Here is a 27,900-nt window from a genome sequence, read left to right as displayed (position 1 = left end):
CTTCCTGCAGCTGCCCAGCTACGAGGAGGTCAAGTACCTGCCCACCTACGAGGAGTCCATGCGGCTGCAGCAGCTCAGCCCTGGGGAGGTCGTGCTGCCCGTGTCGGTGCTCGGCCGCCCACGAGGCGGCGGCGCCGGGGAGTCAGACGGCTGCGAGGGCCGCTTCCCGCTCATCTGAGCGTCTACGGCCGCTCGAGGACCGGGCGGACAGAACGGGGCTAGGGGGACTGCGGGTGGGACGCAACGGCCGAGGTGGCAGCTGCCACCGCCAACTGCCTCAGACCCCGCCTGATACCCGGGCCGAATCGTCCGTCGCTCGGCGACTGGGCTGGAGTCACTTCAACTCCAGTTTTCCCCGGGATCTTAAGTTTCCCTGCGTTTCATTCGGTTCAAGGAAACGTTAGGCGCGAGCGGCGGGGCTACAGCAGCGGACGTGCTTGGAGCGCAACGTCTAAGGTTGTCCCCACCCTCAGCCTCTGCTCAGACTGTGTTCACTCGTAAGTGCCTGCTTTCCGAATCAAAGAGAACACGTGAGCCCCTTCGTGCGTCGGGAGAAAGGTAGCAACCTTTAGGGATGAAGGGAAAAGGGACACAGTTCCGTACCTCTCCCTCTCCGGCCTCTCGCCGGACAGGTCACGGTCTCTGACGATAGGCCGAGGGCGAGGAGCCGTGGGGGGTGAGCCGCCGCCGGAGGCTGCCGCGCGTGGTCGGGGAGATCAGCACCTAGCTATGATTGAATCCCTCCCTTGTGGAGAACACTCCCCGCTCCCCACCCCCTCCCCCACCAAAAACTCGATACCTTCCTGGCCAAGTATAGTCCCAGCTGATGGCTCACAATTTGGTGAGGGATACCCAGGATATCCAGTTAGTGGGTGTGCTTATTGAAGATACAGCAATTAGGTACATTGAAGACCGTATTTGTAATAAGGTACAGTTGGGCTTTTGATTTTTCAATTACTGAGAAGATATTTATATTTATTTGTCTCTTATTTTTATATTTTTACCATATACTGGACGTATCAGGAGTGTATTTGTGCAATTAATGACAAGATAATCATCTTTTCCTCTTTTATAGGCCTTAATGGCCTGGGAATTGTCATTATTGTTTAATAAAATGTTGGTCATTATTTCATTTATAATGAGGGGGGAAAAGGAGGCACGGTCAAATGAGAAAACATATGTGACATAAAACACATGACGGATATTTTATTTTCACTATTTGAGAAGAATATATTTTATTTTTAGTACTGTGGCATAATATATAACTTTTTGTAAGAACTATAGATTGTGTAGTCTAGGTCTTAATTGTATCATTCACCACATAGTTATATGTAGAAATGATTGATACATGTATGCCATACCATGAGCATGATGTCATGCACTTTTCCCTCTGTTTTAAAATACATTCCACAACATGTTACAAAATGTAAGAACTTGTGACTTCTCTTCAAAGCCGTGATTGTGCAAGTAATGTACTACAGAAGGGTTTAGTCAACCTAAGAAAAAAATAAATGCCGTTGAATCAGTTCTACCATCCTATGAAATGTCCTTTAAGCAAATGGTAATTTAAAATAATATATTAAAATGCATTATGTATAATGTACATATGTATATTGTCTAAGTACAATATACACATTGTATACCAGATAATTATCACACTTTATGATTCTCATGAAAGGAAAAGTAGGAAACAAAAGATTTCTCTGCTTGGGGAAGAATGAGTGTTATTAAGAAAGATTTTACACAGGAACCTCACATATGTATGTATCTAGAAATATTGTTTTTATGATTGAAAAAATTTGACAGTCCTGAAATTGTATTAGAAGAAACTGATGATTAATTTGAGAAATGATTTAATTGAGAAATTAATGTGAGAAAATGACTTAAACTTTTAAAGGCTAATAGAAAAAGGCTGGCAGTTATAAGAAATCTTAAAATGTCTGAATTGTAAGAGAACAGAACGGTTTACTCTAAAGTTCTAAAAGCTAATGATCCTGTCATTGAAATCATTTGAAGGTATTAAAGAATAGAAAAACATTAAAATCTTTCTCTGTGTAAATTGTATCAAATATGTGACTGTTTGGTATGTATTAAAATATGAAATGTGTATCTTTGTTATTTAAAATCAGTCTTAAGCTGTGAATTGGCCAAACAATGAATTGAGACTACATGGTACAAGAATTAATGAAATCACATCATGTTGAATAACTGCATATATTATGTTACTCAAACACTATAAAGTTTAGTTTTACATGTGGCTATCAATACTACCCACCATTCAAACAAACTGAAAAGCTGCCATAATTTTTTAAATGATTTCTCCTTTGAGGGTACATTGTTTTAGACACTTCTTCAAATTCACCATATCTGAAACATCAATATATATATAATCCAAATATATATATATTCATCCTATATGTTGTTGCTATTACTAACATCTTGAACTTTGCAACAAAATCTTGTAAAAATATAATATGAATCAAGTATATTTCCTTTGTATCAACTATGGAACATTTCTCCCTAAAATTCAGAATGTCTGTAATGTAACACTAATCATGCAAGGAGATTATACTGAGTTTAAAATTACAACAAACTTTACATTTGGTTTTTTTCCTATTCATCACACAAGCTTTTATGCACATCCCTCATTTAATAAAAATGAGTTTTGATTCTGGTTTTTTCTTGCACTTCCTTGATTTACCAAGAACAATTTTGTGGGGGAAAAAAATTCCTAAAAGCTATTTTTATTAGTGATCAACAAACGTGTCTCATGGTAATGCAAACGCATATACATCACATTAATACAGAACCTATGTATTCACAATGCTAGAATACCTGAATAGGAATATTTTTAAGGTACTAAGGGCACTACTTAGATGTTCAGTTTTATAGATTTTACCTGGAAATTATTTATTACATAGGACTAGTAGAGAATAGAAATGTAGGAAACATTAATGTAGAAAACTTATTCTCTCACCAGAAAATAATTCATGATATGCTGATTTTACTTATTTTTAATGATCTTTTATACATAGATCAGGGCACAGATATATATACATAGATGTGTGTGTGTGTATGTGTATATATATATAAGTATATATGTGTATATACGTATGTATAAAATCACCAGTTGCTTAAATGCATGACTGTTTTCTATTTATTTTTTTAATTCTATGTATTATATAATTATACATGTATACACACCTGCATATCAAAATAACCTGTTGCATAAAAGCAATTTTGTTGTTGGTGTTCCTGACCAAGAGGATAATGTCTTCTTGAGATAGAATGACAGTTTTAAGAGACCATTAAATCAACCATGGAAAATGGCTTTGGCAATTATGCCAAAGGGCATGAGGTGTACTATATAAGGAAAACAAGATTCAATTGTAAAGGCTGAAGGGAATATTAAGGAAATGGCCTCAACAGAGTAAAAGGCAATATGCTAAGTACCTTGATGTACTTTAGGTATACAGTTTCTCTCAAGTGGAATTAATAAAGGACACAGTTCACAGCTGGAACGTATTATGTTATAAACATGAATATGGGGTTCAGATTTATACAGCGTTCTGCACTGATTTCTGTAAAAATTTCATGAAGAACATAGTTAATTTGCATTTCCAGATTGAAAGAAACAACGATGAATCATTTCATTTTGAGCAGCCCCGCATTAACCATCTCTCCAAAACTGTAAGCTGCTGACAAGCAATCAGCAATAGAATACTTGGCAAGTTTACATCTGGTCTCACTAGTTTACAATTTACTTTTTCATTCTCCTTTCATCCATTGGTAAAAGATGAAAGGCTAAGGGAAGGTATTTTACCAACAAAGAATGAACCAACAACCAGCTAATTGTAAGGAATTAAGACATCCTTTCCTTCACAAAGATGGAGAGTAATTTCTAAAAAGGAATTAAGACATCCTTCCCATTTTTATGAAGGAAAGGATGTCTTAATTCCTCTTTTAAAATTTTGCCTATAAAATAATCAAATTTCAAATAAAACCAATACTTTGATTATATTTAAATACGTATAGAAGCTAATTTTGTTTATTTTCTTTTACTTACAGAATTTGCTTTTTAAAAATTTATAATTAAGTAGTCCCTACACTTGATGTGAGGTTGGAACTCACACTCTGAGATCAAGAGTCACTCGTTCCACCAACTAAGCCAGCCAGGCTGCCCTCAGTTTAAACTTTATGACAAAAATTATACTATGGTGGACATTTATGTTTGCCATCAAACTAAAGATTATCATTTTTTTCCTCTTCAGCTTCTTAGCTAATAAGCATCTTCATTGTCTTGATTTCTCCTAGTTCTTAGTTTCTTTCTTTGTGTGTTATTATCTTGCTGTGAATTTTCAGTAGATGTTTTCACTGAAACACATCTTGTAGGACTCAAGTTACTCTTTTCTGTGATTTAATATCACTCTGGTTATGGCGTGGCCTTTTGCGCGAAGTTTCTCCTTTTGGTAAATGTTATTTTTCCAAAGTGTTTTCTTTGTTTTCTATTTGCACCTGACTTCTGTTGTTTTCCTGTTTTGAGTCAGGTAGTTTTCCTTTTTATCCATGGAAAGGAACATATTTCTTGTTTTTATCCATAGAGATTTTATCTTATCACTGAGCAAATGATCGTATCTTTGCATCTCTCTAGCAAGAATTTTCGTTTTTCTAAATCTCAGACAATAATTCTTGATTTACCTTTTTATATTTTGCATCCTCACTTGAAATTTTCTAGAGGGATTGCCAGCACTTTTCTCCCAGTCTCTGCCCTAAAAATGTGCCCTCTGCTGTATTTATAAGGACAGAGAATTAGACCCTTGAATCTTAGTAGTGACAGGGACCTTATTTTGGTTTCCAAATATCAAGTAAATTATTTGTCCATTGACTGCTATATCTTTATGCTTCTAGAGTTTTCTCACAGACATCTTTGTGGTTTCCTCTGTGTCATTTTGTCTGAGGAATAGTTAACTGTTTTCTTCTCATTCTTGCTCACAGATTTTCTATTTGTTACACTAGATAAAAGATCACATCCTTCTATTCTTATAGGGAGGAGCTTATTTGAGCCTCTAGACATCAAGGACAGTTTGATTTACCATTGATTGCTGTATCCTTAACATTCTTACAGATTTCTGCATGGACTCTTAATTTCTGTACATAGTATCACTATTTTACTGATTAGATAGTACCTCTAACTTAACATTTCTTTTTTTCCTGCTTCTAGATGATCTTGAAGAATCCCTACTTTAGTGTTTAAGATTTTATCTAGGGAACTGTGAATAGTTTTATCTTCTAGCTCTTTGTTGGCTACATTTGTTTCATCAGAGAAAGGATTAGAACTTTACACATTAACTACCTGTTTTCTTTTGGTTTGTGGGAATTTTCTCTTATGTATTGACCAAAGATTTTACCAGATCAAAATTAATTTTTATTATTTTCCTGGGTCCTAAAAGTATCTTCTCTTCATTTGTAGGTTTAGTTTTTTCTTGCTAACTGATCATTGGTTTGTCACATGTGCATGACCCCTGTTGAATTAGCCAACCGATCAGATTCCTATAGATTTACACCAGTTTACTTCTTCCTCTGATGTTACAGTCTGTGTCCTTTTTCCATAGCTCCATCTTCTGAGTTTTTCTCTTGGAAGCTCTTCACAGTATTCTTTTCATTTTTCTTTTTTCAAAATATTTCTGTTGATAGAAGCAGCTGAGACTCTTCAGTTCTCTATCTGTGTCTGGGATGTAGGGACAATGCAGACTCAGCTTTGCTTGAAAATTAAGCTCCTATTTCTTCACATTCATCTCTGCATATTACCTGTTTGACTAGGCAAGTGTTTAGATTCTTGAAACCCTTATGTTTTTTAGGGTAGATCTTGTTCTTTGACTAACTCCATCTTGTATGTTCTTAGGCCACACATCTTTGGTTTCAGAGGCATTAGTTTTGGATTCATATTCACAAGGACTACAAGAGTTTCTTGGCGGAGATTTCCTGATCCATCCATATTTTTGTGCACGGAATCAAACATTTCTTCAAATCCACTATAGTCACCTTCCAAACATTTGGTCTTTTGTTTGAAGTCTTCAAGTGCATTTCTCTTTTTTCTTAATGGTTTCAATACAGTACTAATAACTATTGGCTCCAGGTTTTCTTTTGGTGTTTTGCTGTTTTTTTTCTTTAATGTTGTATAGCCATCTACATTTTATTTTGATTGAAAAATATGTACACCCTGTGTATGTTCTAATATTTTTTCTTACTACTTGTTTTTTTTTAATGTTTGTTTATTTTTGAGAGAGAAAGAGACAGAGTGCAAGCAAGGGAAGGGCAGTGAGAGAGGGAGATGAAGAATCTGAAGCAGGCTCCAGGCTCTGAGCTGTCAGCACAGAGCCCAATGCAGGGCTCGAACTTGTGAACTGCAAGACCATGACCTGAGCCAAAGTTGGATGCTCAACTGACTGAGCCACCCAGGTGCTGCTCTACTATTTGGTTTTCTTGAGGATTTTTCACATCTTTTATTATGACTATTTCAGGTTTTTCTTGTAATTTCTCTGATATATTTGAATACTTCCTAAGTAAGGATGTGAGTAAGCTTTTAAAATTTCGAGTTGCTGTAAGTATCATAATGCCCTGCCGACTCTTCTGCTGGCTCCACCTTAACTAACAGTTTTCCTAAGGGTTTCTTTCATGCCTGTATGATTTTCTGCTGACTCCCATCTCTAAGGTTTGACACCTGTCAAGTCTTCTCCTGAGTTCTTTTCTTTAGGAGTTTTGTCTGTTGGTACCCATTGGGTCTTCTCTAAGAGGTTCAATCTTTTCCATAAAAGTTTTAAGAAGTTTCTTGATTGTTGGCTCAGCTAATTCAGCTTCTTGTTAATTGTCTTATATTCTGGGGCCCACCATATGTTGTGTGATTTTCATAAGGCCCTTGGTCCCTATTGAGTCTTCTACTGGGCCCACTTTTCCTCGGCATTCCAAACAAACTCTTGATAGCTGTGAGTAAGGTTTTCACCTCCACATTTCCATGTGGGAGAGAAGGAGTTATTGTTGCTTTTGCTCTCTGGTTGTATTGTTTGCTTTGGTGTTTCTATAAGCTCTTTGATGGCTTCAGATCTTCTACGGAGTCTGCATTTTCCTCTGATGTTCCCAGCAATCTCCCAGGGGTTCTGAGATTTTCTAATGGTTCAGGTTTGTGCTTTGGACTGTTCTAAGCTTTTTGTGGACATCACAACCATTTGTTTATTCCTCTGGTTCTGTTGGTGTTTGTAGGAATTCTCTAATACCTGCCAGGTTTCCCAAGGATTCTGGTTTCACTTTAGGTGTTTTCAGTGGCCTCCTGATGCCTGCTAGAGTTTCTACTGGTTCTGGATTCTGCTTTCAATTATTCCTAAGCTTTCTGTGAACATAATTATCATTTATCTGTTCCACTGGGTCTTTTGGTATTTATAGGAGCTGATAGTTGCCAGGTCTTCCTTGAGTTCTGGTTTTATTTTAGGTGACTTCAGCATTCCTATGAGGATTCGTGTAGTTTTAGCTGGGTCTAGTTTGTGCTTGGCATACTCCTAAGCTTTCTGTGAAACATATCACCATTTATTTGTTCCTGTTTATTTCAGTGTTTGAAGGAGCTCGCTGATACCGGCCAAGTCTTCCCCACGTTCTGCCTTCGCCTCAGGTGTTAGCAGCTGCCTCCTGGGGAGTGTTAGAGTTTGTACAGTTTCGGAATTCTGTTTGGGGGTCCTCCTAAGCTTCTTATGGACATCTAATTTCATTTTAATCTCTTTATAATTAAGAATTTCATAAGTGAATTTCTGAAACTTACAGCATTGTGTGTGAGTTCTGGCAATTAATTTTGGTAAATTAAATATCATTTCTAGCACCTCTACCTCGGATTTAAATTTTGGTAGTGATTTACATTAATAGACATTTTCCCAAAGAGTGAAATACAAACGTGCGGTATTTTAGACATAAGCTTGGCAGCTGCTGTGGAGGGTGGCACTTGTCCCTTGCTATCATGATAATGATAACAATGGTAACTGTAATTCATTGAATCTTTACATGTGGCAGGCACTGTTTTAGGCATCTTACATATATTATCTCATTTAAAATTCTTAACAGGAGGAGGTAAGGACTACTAACCCCATTTTACAGATAAGAAAAGTGCAGTCAGAGAGGCTGGGTAGTGTGCCCAAAGTCACAAAGGTGGTAAGTAGAAGACCAGGAGGCAGATCAGCTCTTTCACCCCAGTTAGTACCCTTAACCACTCAACTTTCAACGTGCAATTGGTTTAACCTCTCAAAATATCTAATTATTAGAGCTGTGGCTATAGCTGTAAAGCATCACATTAATATCACTTTTCATTTTTCACAAGCAAAATATGGTAGCTATTATTATTTGCTGTTCAAAGGAACTACTATTAGGGGCACCTGGGTGGCTCAGTCGGTTGAGCATCTGACTCTTGATTTGGGCTCAGGTTATGATCCTGTGGTTCTGTGAGTTCAAGCCCTGCCCTGAACTAATTCTGTACTGTTAGCACAGAGCCTTGGGATTCTCTCTCTCCCTCTCCCTCGGCCCCTTCTCCTACTTGCATGCTCGCTCGCTCTCTCTCTCTCAAATAAAGTTTTAATTTAAATTTTTAAAAAGGTCAAAATTAAAAATAAAGGAACTATTATTAAAAATATAATAGAATCTTTAATGACTTGTAAAATTGTCTGTGGAAATACATAAACATTTGATGGATAAAACCTGGAATGGTCAAGAAAAACGACTCCAACATTGTTCTTTTTTGTATTTCGTTCAGCCAGTTCCTTCAACACCACGTGTGCTTCCTTCCTGGTTTAACTTCATTAGTTTTAAAAATTGAAAAGCATTTCTTTAAAATCGCTGGTAAATTTTGTCCAATATCTTAAAAAAGAAAAGAAATAATGGTGTTTGTATGCTCAGCATAAAAATGAGCAATGTAGAGTCTAACATTATAACTAAATCCTCAGTGCTAGCTAATATGGAAACAAGGACAAAATAGCTTCCTAAATTAAGATTATATTTATATTCTTGTGGCAGAATATGGTTGTTAGGACCTCCTACAGAATCACATAGTGATTTAGCAAGTTGGACTGCCCAGGTTAATCTCCAGATTCTAGATTTACTAGTTATTTCACGATAAGCATGTTTTATGACTTCCTAAAGCTGTTTTCTCTTCAGTGAAGTGGGGAGGGTACCCACCTCAGATGGTTGTAATATTGAAGGATGCATAGGAAGCATTTAACATTCATGGTGCCTGAGACATAAAAATGTGTTTCAAGCACCAGTGTACACACATTGGTTGACACTGGGTTCTTGGTAGGAAACTCAGATAAAGTTGTGGAAATTCAAAACCCTTCCCAGTTAATCATGGGCATCAATGATTTGTGAGTTAAGAGTAGAAATACTTTGATGAAAAACAAAAATTAACTCTACTTAAAACAAAGTTGTTGTTGGTCTTAATGACTGGTTTTTGTTGAGGTGATAGGCTGTGGGTGAAAGACTATGTAGGAAAAAAGACTTGGAATTTGGACAGACAAGTAAGAGTCGGAGGGGCAGACTAAATAAAACGGGAGGGTTGAGGGTGTGGATATACTGATGTCAGGGAGCATGTAGTGGGAGAAAGGTAAGATTGCTAGGAGGGAGGCCAGTGGAGTAGGAGACGGGGATACTGGATCTTGAGACTTCGTATGTAGAGAAGCTGTGGGTGAGGACAAAGCTGAAGCAGCGGTCTCGGCTGTGGGTCCTGGTGAGTGGACATGAAGGCTATAGGAACAGAGGAAGGTTCATGTTTCTGGGGGAATATAAGGACAGGGAGCGGAGAGCAAGTCAGCGAGGGCAAATGCATGGCCCAATAGACACCTCAGGTATGACAGAACTGAGTCTGAGATAAAAGTGTTTAGACATTTCTAATTTTTAACCTGAAGAAGAAAAAGCCAAGGGAACATAACTGTCATAAAATATTTAAAAAGTAAACTTATAGAAGTGGAATTAATCTTTACTTTACAGGCTCCAGAAGGTGGAACATAAAGGTAAAAAAAAAAATCAAACTACAAATACATCAATTTTCCCATCTGTCCATCCACTCATCCATACACTATTCATTCAGCCACCCAACCATTCTGTAACTTATACTGAATCAGACTTGAGGTTGTTTGTAAAAAGGACACACAAAACAAGATTCTCATAAAGTGATTGAAGGAACCAAAGCGAAAGGGAAAAGCAAAGCTGCAAAAATAAGGTCATATCTTGGTTCTGAGCTTTATAGCAGGAAATAAAAAGTTCAATAAAGGATTCAATGTTTGTAAGTAAAAACCAGAGCAGGTGCTTGAGAGAAACACAAATATCCCTGCTACTGAAATCTGGAAGAAGTTTCTCCTGTGAGTTCTCATAAAGAAGGCACTGTAGGGACACATGGCTAGCTCAGTTGGTAGAGCATGCAACTGTTTGGTTTTTTTAAGTGTATGTATTTATTTTGGGGGGAGGGGCAGAGAGAGAGGGAGAGAGAGTCCCAAGCCTGCTTGTGCAGAGCCCAGTGCAGAGCTTCATCCCACAAAATGTGAGATCATGACCTGAGCCAAGATTAGGAGTCAGAGGCTCAACTGACTGAGCCTCCCAGGCATGCTCCTAGAGCATGTGACTTTTGATCTTGGGGTCATGAATTCACATTGGGTGTAGAGCTTACTAAAAAAAAATGGTTTGGGGGGCACCTGGGTGGCTCAGTTGGTTAAGTGATCGAGTTTTGATTTCAGCTCAGGTAATGATCTCAGGGTTTGTGGGTTCAAGCCCTGCATTGGGCTCTCGCTGATAGTACAGAGCCTGCTTGGGATTTTCTCCTTCCCTCTCTCTCTCTGCCCCTCTCCCATTCACATGTATTGTTTCTCAAAGTAAATAAATAGCTTAAAAAAGGACACTGTAATGTCAAAAATGACATATTCAACCATTTTTACACTAAGCATGTTACATAGTGCTTCTAAACATGAGATCCTCAGTATAGGCATAATATTGTATATCAGTACAATTTTGCAAGGAACCTAAATAATGTAGTTCAGTAACTCTTCACTCCTAATGGCTTGGTCCAATCCCAAAACAGGTTATAGTCTAGAGGAATGGACAACTATATAACTTTCAAAAATTTCTCCATTAATGTTATTTCCCCCAAGTGTTTTAAAAGTCATTTTTGTTGCTTTTTTATATCACAAAGACACAGACTGACCCTAAAAACTCTACCAAAAAAACTGTTAGAACTAATAAAATCAGTAAAGTTGCAGGACACAAAAATTATATACACTAATAGTGAACTGAGATAAATTAAGAAAATCATCTCACAATTGCATCAAAAAGAATAAAATATTTCAGAATAAATTTAACCAAAGAAGTGGAAGATCTGTACACTGAAAACTATAAGACACTGATGAAGGAAACTGAAAAAGACATAAATAAATGAAATGATGTTCTGCTCATCGATTGAAATAATTGATATTGTTAAAATGGTCATTACCCAAAGCAATGATTTGATGCATTCCCTACAAAATTCTAATATCATTTTTCATAGAAATAGAACAGTACTAAAATTTGTATGGAACCACAAAAGACCTAAGTAGCAAAAGTAATCTTGAGAAAGAAGAATAAAGTTGAAGTTATCACGCTTCCTGATTTAAAACCATATTACACAACTATAATAAGGCAGCATGGTATTGACATAAAAACAGACAACAGATCAATGCAACAGAATAGAGATCCCAGAAAAAAAAAAAAACCACATATCTGTCAATTTATGACAAAGGAACCAAAAATGTACAATGGTGAAAGGACAGTTTCTTCAATAAAAGGTGTTGGGGAAACTGGAACATATCACATGCAAAAGAATGAAACTGACCCATATCTTATACCATACACAGATATAACTCAAATGGGTTAAAGACTTGAACATAAGAGCTGAAACCATAAAACTCTTGGAAGAAAACATAGAGATAAAGCACCTAGACATAGGTGTAGGCATTGATTTTTTGTATTTGACACCAAAAGCAAAGTCAACAAAAGCAAAAATCAACAAGTGGGACTACATCAAACTAAAAAGCTGCTTTCTACACAGCAAAGAAAATAACAAGACGAAAAGGCAAACTACAGAATAGAAAAAAAGGCAAATCATATATTTGCTATGGAGTTAATATCCAAAACATAGAAAGAACTCATACTATTCAGTAGGAAAAAAAATCCTACTTTAAAAATGGGCAGAGGACCTGAACAAATGTTTTTTCAAAGAAGATATACAAATGGCAAACAGGTATGTGCAAGATCACTACTCACCAGGGAAATGCAAATCAGAACCACAGTGAGATATCACCTCACACCTGTTAGAATAGGTATTATCAGAATGACAAGAAATAACAAGTGTTGGTGAGGATGTGGAAAAAAGGGAAACTGGTGCAGCCACTGTGGAAAACAGAAATGCCACACGATAAAGCAATCCCACTTCAGGATATTCATCCAAAGGAAATGAAATCACTGTCTTGAAAAGATATCTGTGATTCCACATTCATTGCAGCATTATGTACTATAGCCAAGACAAGGAAACAACAGATGAATGGATAAGGAAATTGGATATACATAATGACATGTTATTCAGCAATAAGAAAGAAATCCTGCCATTTGCGATAATATGGATGGACTTTAGGGCATTTTGCTAAGTGAAATAGATGAGACAAAGATGAATACTGTATGACCTCACTTACATGTAAATCTAAAAAAGACAAACTCATTAATACAGAAAAAATTTGGTGGTAGGCAGAGTTGGGGAGGGAAGATTAAATGGGTCAAAGTGGTCAAAGGATACAAACTTCCAGTTATAAGTAAGTCCTGGGGATCTACCGTAGAGCGTGGTGACTACAGTTTATAACACTGCATTGTATATTTGAAAGTTGCTAAGAGAGCAGATCTTAGAAATTCTCATCACAAGAAAAAGATTTTGTAACTATGTGTGGTGATGGATGTTAAACTAGACTTATTGTGATCAGTTTGCAATATATACAAATATCAAATCATTATGTTTGACACCTAAAACTAATATGTTATATGTCAATTATATATCAATTAAGAGAAAACTCATTTCCCAAGAAGCAGTGGACCATGTTGTTGAGGGTCATGATCCCAGATCCACTGCTTACTAGGGCTGTGGTTTCAGTTGAATTGTTTAACTTCTTTTTGCCTCAATTTCTTCTTATGAAAAGGAAGCTAGAAGTAGTATATTAGAGGATAAAACTCTTAGAGCCTCACACCCAGTAAATTCTATATATGAGGTGGGTGGCATTATCGTTGCAAATAGATTTGAAAGAGGAAGGGTCAAGGCTGACTTTGAGGCCATGAAGAAGTTTTCTTCATTGAGCTTTAAAGAGATCTTGAATTCCAGAATGTGATTGAGCAGTTCCCCAACTGAGAATCTATCCCATGGAAATAATCAAGGTTTTATGCAAAGAATTAATTACAAGAGACACTTATTTGAAACACTGCTCTAATGGTGAAGTATTGAAATTTTTAAAACTCCCTAATTATACGATAGTAGGGCACTGATTAAATAAATTCTGCTCCATCACACAAAGAGTCATACTGAAGCTTTTAAAATAATGTGGTAAGACTATTAATATGGGAAAATGTCCATGATATAATGTCATTAAATGAGAGGAACCAGTAATAAAATCATATGACAAACACAGAGATGAAAAAATTCTGTTTTAAACTCACATTTTATGCCACTAAACTGAGATATTCCAACAAATGTATAGAATCCTCCAGTCCTTTTATGTTTAAAATTTTCAGGGGCGCCTGGGTGGCTCAGTCAGTTGAGCGACCGACTTCAGCTCAGGTCATGACTTTGTGGTTTGCAGGTTTGGGCTCTGTGCTGACAGCTTGCTCAGAGCCTGTGGCCTGCTTCGGATTCTGTGTCTTCTCTCTCTGCCCCTCCCCCGGTCATGCTGTCTCTGTCTCTCAATAATAAATAAATGTTAAAAAAAGAAATTTAAAAAAATATTTATTTACTCAGATAATAAATACATCTTCCTTTAAAAAAACATTATGAATAATACTTTTAGGGAGGGGCCAAGATGGTGGAGCAGCATGGAAGTTCTCTACTTCTCTTGTCCCTGAAATCCAACTAGATCAGAAACAAACCATTTTGCACACATAGAAAATTGATCTGAGGATTAACACAACAATCTACATAACTTGAGCCACGGAACTCAGCAGGTATGTGGTGCAGAGAGGTAAACTGGAGGAGAGAGAAGCCGCGGAGGGTAGAGAGCTGTTTTTGTTTCCAGAGATAGGACAGAGATAGGGGAGAGTACAGGACAAGCACTCCCCACTGAAAGCAGCTGGAAAGAAAGAATGGAAACACCCACAAGGGGCTGAGTAAGAAGAAAGGGAAAAAGGAGAAAGGAAAGGGTTTCATTACCATTAGGACTTTATAAATAGGGGAGCACAGAGTTGAAAATTCCACAGCTCAGTACCTGGTGATGCTCTGGTGGGAAGCAGACAGCGAAGTCTGAAGGATCCTGGGCCACACAGGGAGAGGCGGTTCCCCTGCAGGGAGGATATTTGGTAGAGAGGGTGCAGCCTCCCCCTGGGAAAAGGTCCCAGCAGACCCCAGGGAACAGCCACATTTGCTGGTGTTGGAACAAGGACACTAGAGCGCGGTGAAGCCTGCCACCAGTCTTGTGTTGTAATTTGCCCCAATCTCTGAACCTCTGCTACCACACAATCCCATTAACTTTTTCTGGGATGGGCTGGGACCAAGACACAGTCTCTGAGCCTCTGCAGCAGCAGGGTTGCTCAAGCATTCCTGGGGGTGAGGCAGCACCCAACTATTGCTTGGTGAGACCCTTTTCCAGAGCGTCAGAGTGGGCCAAAGCTGCAGGGCCCTCAGAAGTGAGAGGTTTGGAAACAGCCCCATCTGAGAAATTTGGAAGAGATGTGCTGCCTGGCAGGCTGCTGGCTTGGACACAGACAGTGTAGAAGCAAGGAGTGGACAAAAGCCAGAGACAAAGGCGGAGTGCCTGATGGCTAGTCGGTGGGAGCACAGAGTTTTGATGCTAGAGACTGGGAAGCTGGGTGACACCATTTTCACCTCTCCCATGCCTGTGCACACACCCGAATGAGCGCCACACCAATCCACCTCAATAAGCTAAGAATCGCCACCTAGTGGATAATGGAGCCATTACACCGAGCCCTGTCAAACTATGCCAATCAAGCCATGCAGGATGACCACAAGTCTCTCCACCTGCTTAGTGTACAGACTATAAAGTGCTTCATAGTTTGGCTTCTAGAGGAAACTGGCTGTAATTTCATTCATATTACATTTGTTCGGTCCAATTATTCATTTTTTTTTCTTTTCCTATCCTTGGATACAGACAAAAAATTTTATTTTCTGTTTTTATAAGAAATTTTTAACTTTTACTATATTTTATTTTTGTAAATTTTTATTCTATTTTACCTTATTTCATTTACTCTATTTTATTGTATACTTTTTAAAAGTTTTCTTACTTTTCTTTTTCTTTCCCTTTTTTCTCTATCAAGCTTCTTTCAGCAACCAGACCAAAACACACCCAGGATCTAGTTTCCTTTATTTGATTTTTTTGTTCTTTTAAATTTTAAATTTTTATGTTATTAATCCTTTTGCTCCCTCCAAAGTGATGAAAAAGAAGGAATTTACCCCAAAAGAAAGAACAGAAGAAATGACAGTCAAGGACTTAATCAACACAGGTATAAGCAAGATGTCTGAGCTAGGATTTAGAATTACATTAATAAGAATACTAGCTGGGGTTGAGAAAAGCATAGCATTCCTTTTTGCAGAGTGAAAAGAAGTAAAATCTAGTCAGGACAAAATTAGAAATGCAATAACTGAGATGCGGTCTTGATAGACATCACAGCAGCAAGGATGCATGAAGCAGAGCAGTGAATCAGCAATATAGAAAACAAAATTATGGAGAATAATGAAGCAGAAAAAAAAAGAAAAACTAAGGCAAAATAGCACGATATAAGAATTCAAGAACTCAGTGACTCATTAAAAAGGAATAACATCTGAATCATAGGGGTCCCAGAAGATGAGAGAGAGAAAAAAGGGCAGAAGGCTTATGTAAGCAAATCATAGCAGAAAACTTTCCTAACCTGGGGAAAGACACAGACATAAAAATCCAAGAAGCTTGGGGAACTCCCATTAGATTCAACAAAAACCAACTAACACCAAGACATAACAGTCAAATTCACAAAATACACAGGGAAAAGGGGGGAAAGGGGAAAAAAGTCCTTAAACTATAAGGGAAGACAGATCAGGTTCACAACCGACCTATTCACAGAAATTGGCAGGCCAGAAAGGAGTTGCAGGATATATTCAATGTGCTAAATCAGAAAATTATGCAGCCAAGAATTCTTTTTTTTTAAATCTTTTTTAAAATTTATTTTTGAGAGACAGAGAGAGACAGCATGAGCAGGGGAGGGTCAGTGACAGAGGGAGATACAGAGTCCAAAGCAGGCTCCAGGCTCTGAGCTAGCTGTCAGCACAGAGCCCAATGTGGGGCTTGAACCCACGAACTGTGAGATCATGACCTGAGCCAAAGCCAGACACTTAACCAACTGAGCCACCCATGTGCCCCACAACCAAGAATTCTTTATCCAGCAAGTCTATCATTCAAAGTAGAAGGAGAGGTAAAGTGTGTCCCAGGCAAGCAAAAATTAAAGTAGTTCCTGACCACTAAGCCAGCTCTGCAAGAAATCTTAAGGGGGCAGGGGGACTCTCTGAGGGGAGAAAAGGTGAACCAAAACAAAAAAGACCCAAAGCAGCAAACACTAGAAAGGACCAGAGAACATCATTAGGAACTCCTACTCTACAGGCAACACAGTGGTAATAAATTCATATCTTTCAGTACTCACTCTAAATGTCAATCGACTAAACACTCCAATCAAAAGATACAAGATAATAGAATGGATAAGAAAACAATATCCATCTATATGCTGCTTATAAGAGATTCATATTAGACCTAAAGACACCATCTGATTGAAAGTCAGGGGACAGAGAACCATCTATCATGCTAATGGTCACCAAAAGAAAGTTGGAGTACCCATATTTATATCAGACAATATAGATTTTAAAATACCATAACAAGAGATGAAGAAGGGCATTACATCATAACTAAGGGGTCTGTCCACCAAGAAGATCTAGCAATTGTAAACATTTATGCCCCCAACATGAAAGTACCTAAATGTATAAATCGATTAATCACAAACATAAAGAAACACATTGACAAAAATATCATAATCATAATAGTAAAGGACTTCAACACCCCACTTATAGCATGGACAGATCATCTAAGCAGGAAATCAACAAGGAATCAATGGCTTTGAAAGACACACTGGAACAGATGAACTTAACAAATATTCAGAACATTTCATCCTAAAGCAGAAGAATACAAATTTTTCTCAAGTGCACATGGAACTTTCTCCAGAATAGATCACATACTGGTACACAAATCAACCCTAAACAAGTACGAAAAGATTGAGATCATACCATGCATATTTTGAGACCACAATACTATGAAACTGAAAATCAACCACAAGAAAAAAAATTGGAAAGACAACAAATACTTGAAAATTAAAGAACATTCTACTAAGGAATGAATAGGTTAATAACTAAGAAGTTGAAGAAGAAATTAAAAAGTTCATAGAAGCCAATGAAAATGATAACAGTACAGCCCCAGACCTTTGGGATGCAGCAAAAGCAGTCATAGGAGGGAAGTATATAAGAATCCCAGCCTTCCTAAAAAAGGAAGAAAGGTCTCAGGTACACAACCTAAACTTACTACTTAAAAGCTGGTAAAAGAACAGCAAATAAAACCCCAAACCAGCAGAAGAAGGAAAATAATAAAGATTAGAGCAGAAATCAATGCTATCAAAAACAAACAACAACAACAAAAAACCCCAACCAAACAAACAAAGAAAAACAGTAGAACAGATCAATTAAACCAGGAGCTGGGTCTTTGAATTGACAAAATTGATAAACTCCTAGCCAGATTGATCAAAAGAAAAAGGAAAAAACCCAAATTAATAAAATCACAAATGAAAGAGGATATCTCAACAAACACTACAGAAACAGAAACAATAATAAGAGAATATTATGAGCAACTATATGCCAACAAATTGGGCAATATGGAAGAAATGGACAAATCCCTAGACACATAGAAACTACCAAAACTGAAACAGGAGGAAAAAGAAAATTTGAACAGACCCATAACCAGTAAAGAAATTGAATTAGTAATAAAAAATCTCCCAAAAAACAAGAGTCCTGAGCTGGATGGATTTCCAGGGGAATTCTATCAGACATTTAAAGAAGAGTTAACACCTATTTTGAAGCTGTTCCAAAAAATTGAAATGGAAGGAAAACTTCTAAATTCATTCTACAAGGCCAGCATTACCTCGATTCCAAAACCAAGACAAGGACCCCACCAAAAAGGAGAACTACAGAACAATTTCCCTGATGAACATGGATGCAAAAAATTCTCAACAAGATACTAGCCAACTGGATCCAACAATATATTAAAAGAATTATTCACCACAACCATGTGGGATTTATACCTGGGATCCAGTGCTGGTTCAATATCCACTAATGAATCAATGTGATACATCACATGAATAAAAGAAAGGATAAGAACCACATGATATTCTCAATAAAGGCAGAGAAAGCATTTGACAAAACACAGCATCCTTTCTTGATAAAAACCCTCAAGAAAGTAGGGCTAGGAGGATCATACCTCAAGGTTCTAAAGGCCATATAAGAAAGACCCACTCCTAATATCATCCCTGGGTGTCTCAGTCAGTTAGGCTTAGGTCATGATCTCATGGTTCACAAATTCGAGCCCTGCATCAGGTCCTGTGCTGACAGTTCAGAGCCTGGAGCCTGTTTTGGATTCTGTGTCTCCCTCTCTGCCCCTCCCCCATGAGTGCTCTGTCTCTTTCTCTCAAAAATAAATAAACCTTTAAAAAAATTTTTTTAAGTTTAAAAAAATAAAAGTCATCCATATCAGCAAGGAGGAAGTCAAACTTTCACTCTTCGTAGATGACATGATACTTTATATGGAAAACCCAAATGATTCCACCAGGATGCTTCTAGAACTGATCCATGAATTCAGAAAAGTCAATGCAAAGAAATCAGTTGCATTTCTATACACCAATAATGAAGTAGCAGAAAGAGGTATCAAGGAGTTGATCCAATTTACAATTGCACCAAAACCCATAAAATACCTAGGAATAAACTAAGCAAAGAGGTGAAAAATCTATACACTGAAAACTATAAAAAAGCTGATGAAAGAAATTGAGGAAGACACAAAAAATGGAAAAAATATTCCATGCTAATGGATTAGAAGAACAAATATTGTTAAAGTGTCAATACTACCCAAAACAATCTACATATTCAATCCCTGTCAAAATAACACCAACATTCTTCACAGAGCTAGAACAAACAATCCTAAAATTTGTATGGGACCAAAAAAGACCACAAATAGCCAAAGAAATCCTGAAAAGGAAAACCAAGGCTGGAGACTTCACAATTCCAGACTTCAGGATGTATTACAAAGCTGTAAGAATCAAGGCACAATAACAGATACTCAGATCAATGGAACAGAGAACCCTGAAATGGACCCATAAATATATAGCTAACTAATATTTGACAAAGTAGGAAAGAATATCTAATGGAATAAAATAGTCTCTTCAGCAAATGGTGCTGGGAAAACCTGACACTGACATACAGAAGATTGAACCTGGACCACTTTCTTACACCATACACAAAAATAAACTCAAAATGGATGAAAGATCTAAATGTAAGACAGAAAGCCATCAAAATCCTTGAGGAGAAAGCAGGCAAAAACCTCTTTGACCTTGGCCACAGCAACTTCTTACTCAACATGTCTCCAGAGGCAAGGGAAACAAAAGCAAAAATGAACTATTGGGACCTCATCAAGAGAAAAAGCTTCCACATGGTGAAGGAAACAACCAGCAAAACTAAAAGGCAACTGACAGAGGGCTGAAGGGGAAGGGGGAAAGAGGAAGGGCAGTGATGGTCATGGAAGAGGGCACTTGTGGGGAGGAGCACTAGGTGTTATATGGAAACCAACTTGACAATAAACTCTTTTAAAAAAGGCAACCAACGGAATGGGAGAAGATATTTGCAAACGACCTATAAGATAAAGGGTTAGTATCCAAAATTTATAAAGAATTTATCAAACTCAACATCCCAAAAACAAATAGTCCTGTGAAGAAATGGGCAAAAGACATGAATAGACACTTCTCCAAAGAAAGATATCCAGATAGCTAACAGACACATGAAAAAAAGGTGAACATCACTCATCATCAAGGAACTATAAATCAAAACCACAATGAGCTACCACCTCACACCAGTCAGAATGGCTAACATTAACAATTCAGGCAACCAGATGTTGAAGAGGATATGGAGAAAGAGGAACCCTTTTGCACTACTGGTGAGAATGCAAACTGGTGCAGCCACTCTGGAAAACAGTGTGGAGGTTCCTCAAAAAATTAAAAATAGAATTACCCTATGATCCAGAAATTGCACTACTAGGTATTTATCCAAAGGATACAGGACTGCTGTTTCTAAGAGGCACATGAATCCCAGTGTTTATAGCAGCACTACTGACAATAGCCAAAGTATGGAAAGGACTCAAATGTCCAACAGCAGATGAATGGATAAAGAAGGTGTGGTATATATATACAACGGAGTATTACTTGGCAATCAAAATGAATGAAATCTTGCCATTTGCAACAACATGGATAGAACTAGAGTATATTAAACTAAGCAAAATTAGTCACAGAAAGGCAAATATCATATGATTTTACTCATGTGGAATTTATGATACAAAACAGATGAACATAAGAGAAGGGAAGCAAAAATAATATAAGAACAGGGATGGGACAAACGATAAGAAACTCAAATTCAAAGGACAAACTGAGGGGTGTTGGAGGGGTTGTGGGTGGAGGTTGGGCTAAATGGGCAAGGGGCATTAAGGAAGACTCTTGTTGGGATGAGCACTGGGTGTTGTATGCTGGGGATGAATCCCTGGATTCTACTCCTGAAATTTTTATTGCACTATATGCTAACTAATTTGGATGTAAATTTAAAAAATAATAATAAACATTAAAAATTAAGCAAATTAAAAACAAAGAAAACTTTACGACAAAATCCCCTCTAACCACTCCTACCCTCAATCCCTGCCTACTCTTTCAACTTGAGATTTAACCACTGTGTGGTAAGTATCCTTCCAGAATATTCTCTGTATATTTTTATTACATAGAGATGTATTTATAGTAAATACATATAATACATTTTGGATGTAAGGTTTTTGTTTCCATGCAATCTTATAACCACCACCACAATCAAGATACAGTTTTATTCTATTTTTACGGAGCTTCTCATGCTATCCTTTGTAGTCTCCAATTAGTCCTTAACTCTTGGCATCCACTAGACTGTTCTCCACCTCTATGTCTTGTTATTTTTAAGAACATTATATAAATGGGATCATATAGTAAATAACCTTTACTATAATTCCCTAGAGATCTACCCAGTTGCTGTGTGTAGCAATCATTTTAACTACTGAATAGTATATCATGATGTGGATGATCCACAATTTGTTAAACCATTCACCCATCAAAGCATGTCTGCATTGTTTTCAGTTTGGCTATTGTGAATTGAGCTCCTATGAACATTTTCATTTCTCTCTGATAAATACCCATGAGTGCAATCATTGGGTCATATGGTATGTGCATGTTTATTTAGTCTTGCCGGAAGCTGCCTTACTTTTTCTGTTCCTAGCTATAACATTTGTTTTTACCAGCAATACACGAGTGATCCAGTTTCTCTGCAACCCAGCCAGCATTTGGTGTTGCCGCCAGTTTATATTAGCCATTCTGATAGTTGGCGTTTCAATTTGCATTTCCCTAATTGCTAAGATGTTGAACACCTTTTCATGTGCATAATTTGCTATCTGTATATCCTCATTGGTAAAATGTCTGTTCGTGTCTCTTGCCCATTTTATTTATTTATTTTTAAATGTTTATTATTTTTGAGAGAGACAGAGAACAAGCAGGGGCAGAGAGAGACACAGAGAGAGAGAGAGAGAGAGAGAGAGAGAGAGAGACAATCTGAAGCAGGCTCCAGGTTCTGAGCTGTCAGCACAGAGCCTGATGTGGGGCTCGAACTCAGACTGTGAGATCATGACCTGAGCTGAAGTCAGCCACTTAACCAACTGAGTCACCCAGGTGCCCCTCTTGCCCATTTTATAATTAAGTTTGTTTGTTTACATTCAGATATGATAGTTCTTTATATATTCTGGTGCAAGTCCTTTGTTAGACACGTGCTTTGCATACTTTCTTTTAATCAGTGACTTGTTAAGAATCTGTTTTGTTTTTGTCTACGTTATACATGCACATATTTAAGTAGGCAAATAGTTCTAGGAGGCTTGCTGTGAAAAATAGCAGGATGAATTCCTTCTTCTTGATGTCCCCCTCCCTAGAAGCAAGCACTTTCAGCTCCTTTGGCTGGCTCTTTTGCTATTTATGGCTACATCACTAAATAACATGTTTATTATTTCTTGACTTTTTAGCATTATTTATAGCCTTTCCACTATGAAAAATGAAGTCCCCCCCTTTTTTACTCCTTCCATTTATCCCCTCCAACATATGTATCCCGTTTCCTCCAAAACAAGCCCACAATCCCATATCTCCAATTCTAGATCCAAAAGTTTCATAATTCATCCAATCTGAACTCAGTTGACAGCAAAACTGATGTGAAACGACTTCTAATTTTATTCCTATTGCTTAGTGTAAGTATTCATGTTACACTGCAGAAATATCAATATGTTTGAGTAGGGAGTGATAGCTAAGACACTTCTGGGGATGTTCTGTAATAAACTGTGTGCTGTATTACAAAAAAACCTGACTAGCCATTGTATTTCTTACACTTGATCTTAGCCAAAAGGCTGAGAAGCGATAGCCATTTTATTTCTGAAATGAATTTGAATTCTGAAACATATTTGGCCCAGGGGTTTTAGATATGGGATTAAGGACCTGACTAATTATAATTTGGTTAAATAAACATTCAGTGTTTACATTATTAGGACTATGTAAATAAATTCTATTCACAGGTAAGCCATGTTCTATATGATTTGATACTATCAATGTCAAAAAGATGCAGGATTACTTTCAAAGATTAGCACATTAAAAAAATTTTTTTATTTTCTTTATTTATAGTTCATTTTCAAGTTGGTTTCCATATAACACCCAGTGTTCTTCCCCACAAGTGCCTTCCTCCATGACCATCACCCCACTTCCCCTTTCCCCGTGCCCCTTCAGCCCTCCATTTTCACTCATGATTTTGTCTCTTTGGGTATTTTCTCTTTTCTTTCTGAGGAGCCTGGCTAGAGGTTTATCAATTTTGTTTATTTTTTCAAAGAACCAACTCTTGGTTTCATTGATCTGTTCAACTGTTTTTTGTTTGTTGTTTGTTTTTGTAGATTCTATATTGTTTCTTTCTGCTCTGATCTTTATTATTTCTCTTCTTCTGCTGGGTTTGGGGTGCTCTTGCTGCTCCTTTTCTAGATCCTTTAGGTGCTCTGTTAGATTTTGAATTTGCGCTTTTTCTTGTTTGTTGAAATAGGCCTGGATTAAAATATACTTTCCTCTTAGGACTGCCTTTGCTGCATCTCAGAAAGTTTGGGTTGTTGTATTTTCATTTTCATTTGTTTCCATATATATTTAAATTTCTTCCCTAATTGCCTGATTGGGCCAATCATTCTTTAGTAGGGTGGTTTTTAACCTCCACATTTTTGGAGGTTTTCTAGACTTTTTCCTGTGCTTGATTTCAAGTTTCACAGCATTGTGATCTGAAAGTGGATTAGCACATTTTAAATTAACTTAGAGAAGGATAACATAAACTCATAGAATATGAATTTTATTTGATGGTTTTCCTATATGTTATTTGGCAGTGATTTATTTATTTATTTGGCAGAAATTTAAATTGAGCATCACTTTCTTGAAGTGTTTGCTCAAATTGTACCTTCTCAGTGATACCTTCCCATTACACCCTATTTAAATCACCCTCAGAAGCTTTCCGTCTGCTTTGTGCTTTCTCTCCTTGACATCTGATATGACATATTTTTTTGGTTGTTTACAGGCTGTCTCCTTCCTACTAAAATGTCAGCTTCACAAGAGGACAAAAGTATCTGTTTTCTTCACTACTATGTCTCTGTCGCCTGGAATAGTACCCAGGCCACTGTAGGTGACATATTTAATGAACGAATTTTGGTGTTTGAAGTGTAGGTATTCATCAAGAATGAGAAAAAAATTTTTAAGTTATTTATTTTTAAGTAATCTCTACACCCAATATGAGACTTATACTCACAACCCCAAGATCAAGAGCTGTATGCTCCTTTGACTGAGCCAGCCAGGTGCCCCAAGAAGGAGAAAAAAAATATTTTATTCTGGGAAGACAAGGGCTACAAAAAGGAATTTTACTGAATTTTAATTATAATGTTTTTACTGTGGCTGCTTTTGTCACCGTTTTGACTGAGAAATGTTACAAGACTTATACGATAGAATTTTACTTTCATTGCAAATACTATTTGGTATTTCTGTTAAGTCAGGGACAAATTCAGTATAGTCTTGAATCCATTAATATAATGCTTTTTAAGGTTACCTTCTGTGACACAGCCATTCAGAACAGATAGCAGGTAGAAAAAGATTATACTTTGTGCATTTTGTTGTGCATATTTGTTTGCATCGACCTTAAAAACAAAAAAATGAATAGAAAACAATATGTTAATGATACCTATTGAAAAGCAGGGGAGGGGCGCCTGGGTGGCTCTGTCGGTTAAGCCTCCTCCAGCTTCAGCTCAGGTCATGATCTCAAGGTTCATGGGTTCAAGCCCCGCGTCGGGCTCTGTGCTGACAGCTAGTTCAGAGCCTGGAGCCTGCTTCAGATTCTGTATCTCCCTCTCTCTCTGACCCTCCCCTGCTCGCGCTGTCTCTGTCTCTCAAAAATAAATAAAAAAACATTAAAAAAAAAAGAAAAGAAAAGCAGAGGAAAACATTGGAAAATTGGCAGGTTTTACTATTATGGGTATGTAAAAATTCTAATTGAATCTAGCACATTATAAATGTTACTTAATCTCAGTGAGATGACATTCTAGTATTGCATGCTAGACATGTGGAGTTTCCTGGCTTGCAAACTCTAAGTGTCCAACTTTGGCCCAGGTCATGATCTCATGGTTTGTGAGATTGAGTTCTACATCAGGCTCTGGACTGACAGCTTGGAGCCTGAGCCTGCTTCGGATTCTGTTTCCCTCTCTCTCTGCCCCTCCCCTGCTTGTGTTCTATTTGTCTCTTTCTCTCTCTAAAAAATTAAAAAAAGAAAAGAATGTTACTTACAGTAGAAGATTATTAGAACAGAAGAGCATTTTAGATCATCTAGAACATCCAGAAACATGTGAAAAGTTGAATCACTCTAAATTGTTTTGAAACAGTCTATTTTAGAATCACTACATTAAAAAAATTATGCACAGTGCATAGTAAGCATATGATGACCAGACACTGAGGTCCAACAGCTCAAGCCACCTTGTACAGACAGAGCAGCTTTAGAATAAAGCAGGCAGAATGAGAAAATGACTTTGTTACAGGCAATATAAAGTTGTGAAAATCTTATAAATTTTTTGGCCCAAAGGCCATTTACCACTAAGCAGGAGATACTGATAATATACATGCTGTGGGCAAGGAGAAGATAACATGGGTCTTTTAATTTTTTAAAAAAATTTTAATGTTTATTTTTGAGAGAGAGACAGAGTGTGAGCAGAGGAGAGACAGAGAGAGGAGGAGACACAGAATCCGAAGTAGACTCCAGACTCTGAGCTGTCAGTGCAGAGCCTGACTGGGGCTTGAACCCACAAACATGGAAATCATGACCTGGGCCAAAATTGGACATTTAACCGACTGAGCCACCCAGATGCCCCAAGATGGGTCTTTTTAAAAGAGTTGCTTTCATCACCTTTCCTTTGACTTCTGCAGATGGTCTTTAAAGAAATCTGACGAGTGATTCTGCCACAATTCTATCTACAGATCAACAAATCTGCAGAACAGATAAAAATCCATATAATTTTATTATGGATATTACCTTTTTATGCTGTATACCTAGTAAATTCTGATGTTTTTTCAGTGTAAGAATTTACAAGGAAAATATGATTGAGATATTTATCTAAAACAGAATTTATGTAGCATACATCTTCAGAAATCAATATAATTTCTATACTTACAAAATGACAGAATTTGAAGATATACTCATGGTAACTGTTTGCTATGGTAAATCATTTTATAAAATATGCTTGCTTTAAAACTTACTTATTTTTTGCTATAACTTATGTCCCATATTGCATAGCATACTCTATGTGCCAAAGCATTTTGGGGGGGATCATAATGCCCTCAAAATACCATTCACCTGTAATAGGGTCAGACCCCAGGTGTTCTGCATAAACAATCTTCTTTAATGTTTAGGAAATATACAAAATGTTTATACATACATTTTAAAAAAGTAATAAATTACATCAAACCACCCAAAACGTATGAAATTATTAGTTTAAACCAAACAAGAAACTTCTATAATAGGCATTTTTTGAAGCGTAAGACCAAAGAACATATAAATACAATTCAATATGATTGTGAAAGTGATATTGTGATTTAATAAAAGAATATCTCTGGTCTTTGTCCCCCATTTCTGGCACAGAGCTTCCAAAGCCCTTAGAACTTCCTGAGAGACGGAATTATGTTATGCTAATAAAGTGACTCTAGAAGCCTCTAGATAGCTCTAGCATAAGTGGTGGTCCCAGAAAAACCAGCCAAGTAATTAGAGGACTAGATCTTCCAGCCACCTGGCCTCCAGGGAGAGGACAAAGGCTGGATGTTAATCACAAAACCAGTGATTTTATCAAGCATGCCTATGTAATGAATCCCAATCTAAACAAACAAACAAACCAATCAACCCTGGGACATTGACACTAGGAGAACCCTCTGGTTGGTGAACACATTGATATGCTGGGAGAATGTTGTGACCAGATTCCATGAGGAGAGAGCAGAGAAATGCAACAGTTGATGGGATTAAGGTGACAGTCTGCAAAAATCTGATATACTGGAACAAGTTTTATGTGAAGTGGTTATGACTCTTATCTGAATGAATTATGGGAATGGAAATTGTAGCTGGGGAAAATTACCTAGCATTGTAAAACAGATGGCATGTAAGTCCTTCCTTCAAGCCATATTTATTAGACATGCTAAATGGGAATGAGTAAGATTTCCCAGCCCATGCAATACAGAACAGAAGCTAGAGTGCAGGTAGGGACACATCCTCCATATAATAGCCACATGTGGAGTGTAAACTGTGGCGTTATCAAAAAAGCCTATAAATTGCTGTGGTGGAGGTCTAGGAGGTTTTTTCCTACTTTCTCCTCAAGGGTTTTGATGGTTTCCTGTCTCACATTCAAGTCCTTCAGCCATTTTGAGTTAATTTTTGTGTATGGTGTAAGCAAGTGGTCTAGTTTCATTCTTCTGCATGTTGCTGTCCAGTTCTCCCAGCACCACCTGCTAAAGGGGCAGTCTTTTTTCCATCACATACTCTTTCCTGCTTTGTCAAAAATTAATTGGCCATACATTTGTGGGCCCAGTTCTGGGTTCTCTATTCTATTCCATTGGTCTATGTGTCTGTTTTTGTGCTAGTACCATACTGTCTTGATGATGACAGCTTTGTAGTAGAGGCTAAAGTCTGGGATTGTGATGCCTCCCGTTTTGGTTTTCTTCTTCAAT

At 37.4% G+C, this 27,900-nt stretch overlaps 1 protein-coding gene and 1 long non-coding RNA gene across 2 annotated transcripts in view; both read right to left on the bottom strand.

Moving 5' to 3' along the window:
- LOC115292070 overlaps window positions 1-729 on the bottom strand; it is a 24,274-nt gene extending 23,545 nt beyond the window's left edge. Inside the window, exon 1 of the long non-coding RNA XR_003908787.1 lies at window positions 604-729. This is a non-coding gene — a long non-coding RNA (uncharacterized LOC115292070). The remainder of the gene's footprint in view (window positions 1-603) is intronic.
- Window positions 730-8,847: 8,118 nt separating this feature from the next.
- The window catches only part of IFT80 (intraflagellar transport 80), a 156,601-nt gene continuing 137,548 nt past the window's right edge, over window positions 8,848-27,900 (bottom strand). Inside the window, exon 23 of the mRNA XM_029939966.1 lies at window positions 8,848-8,889. The gene's annotated coding sequence lies outside the window, so the exon portion shown is untranslated. The remainder of the gene's footprint in view (window positions 8,890-27,900) is intronic.

The sequence above is a fragment of the Suricata suricatta genome, chromosome 5, assembly GCF_006229205.1.
Source record: "Suricata suricatta isolate VVHF042 chromosome 5, meerkat_22Aug2017_6uvM2_HiC, whole genome shotgun sequence".
NCBI lineage: Eukaryota > Metazoa > Chordata > Mammalia > Carnivora > Herpestidae > Suricata > Suricata suricatta.
Note: the sequence above shows the minus strand (reverse complement) of the source record. Positions and strands in the feature narration are given on the sequence as shown.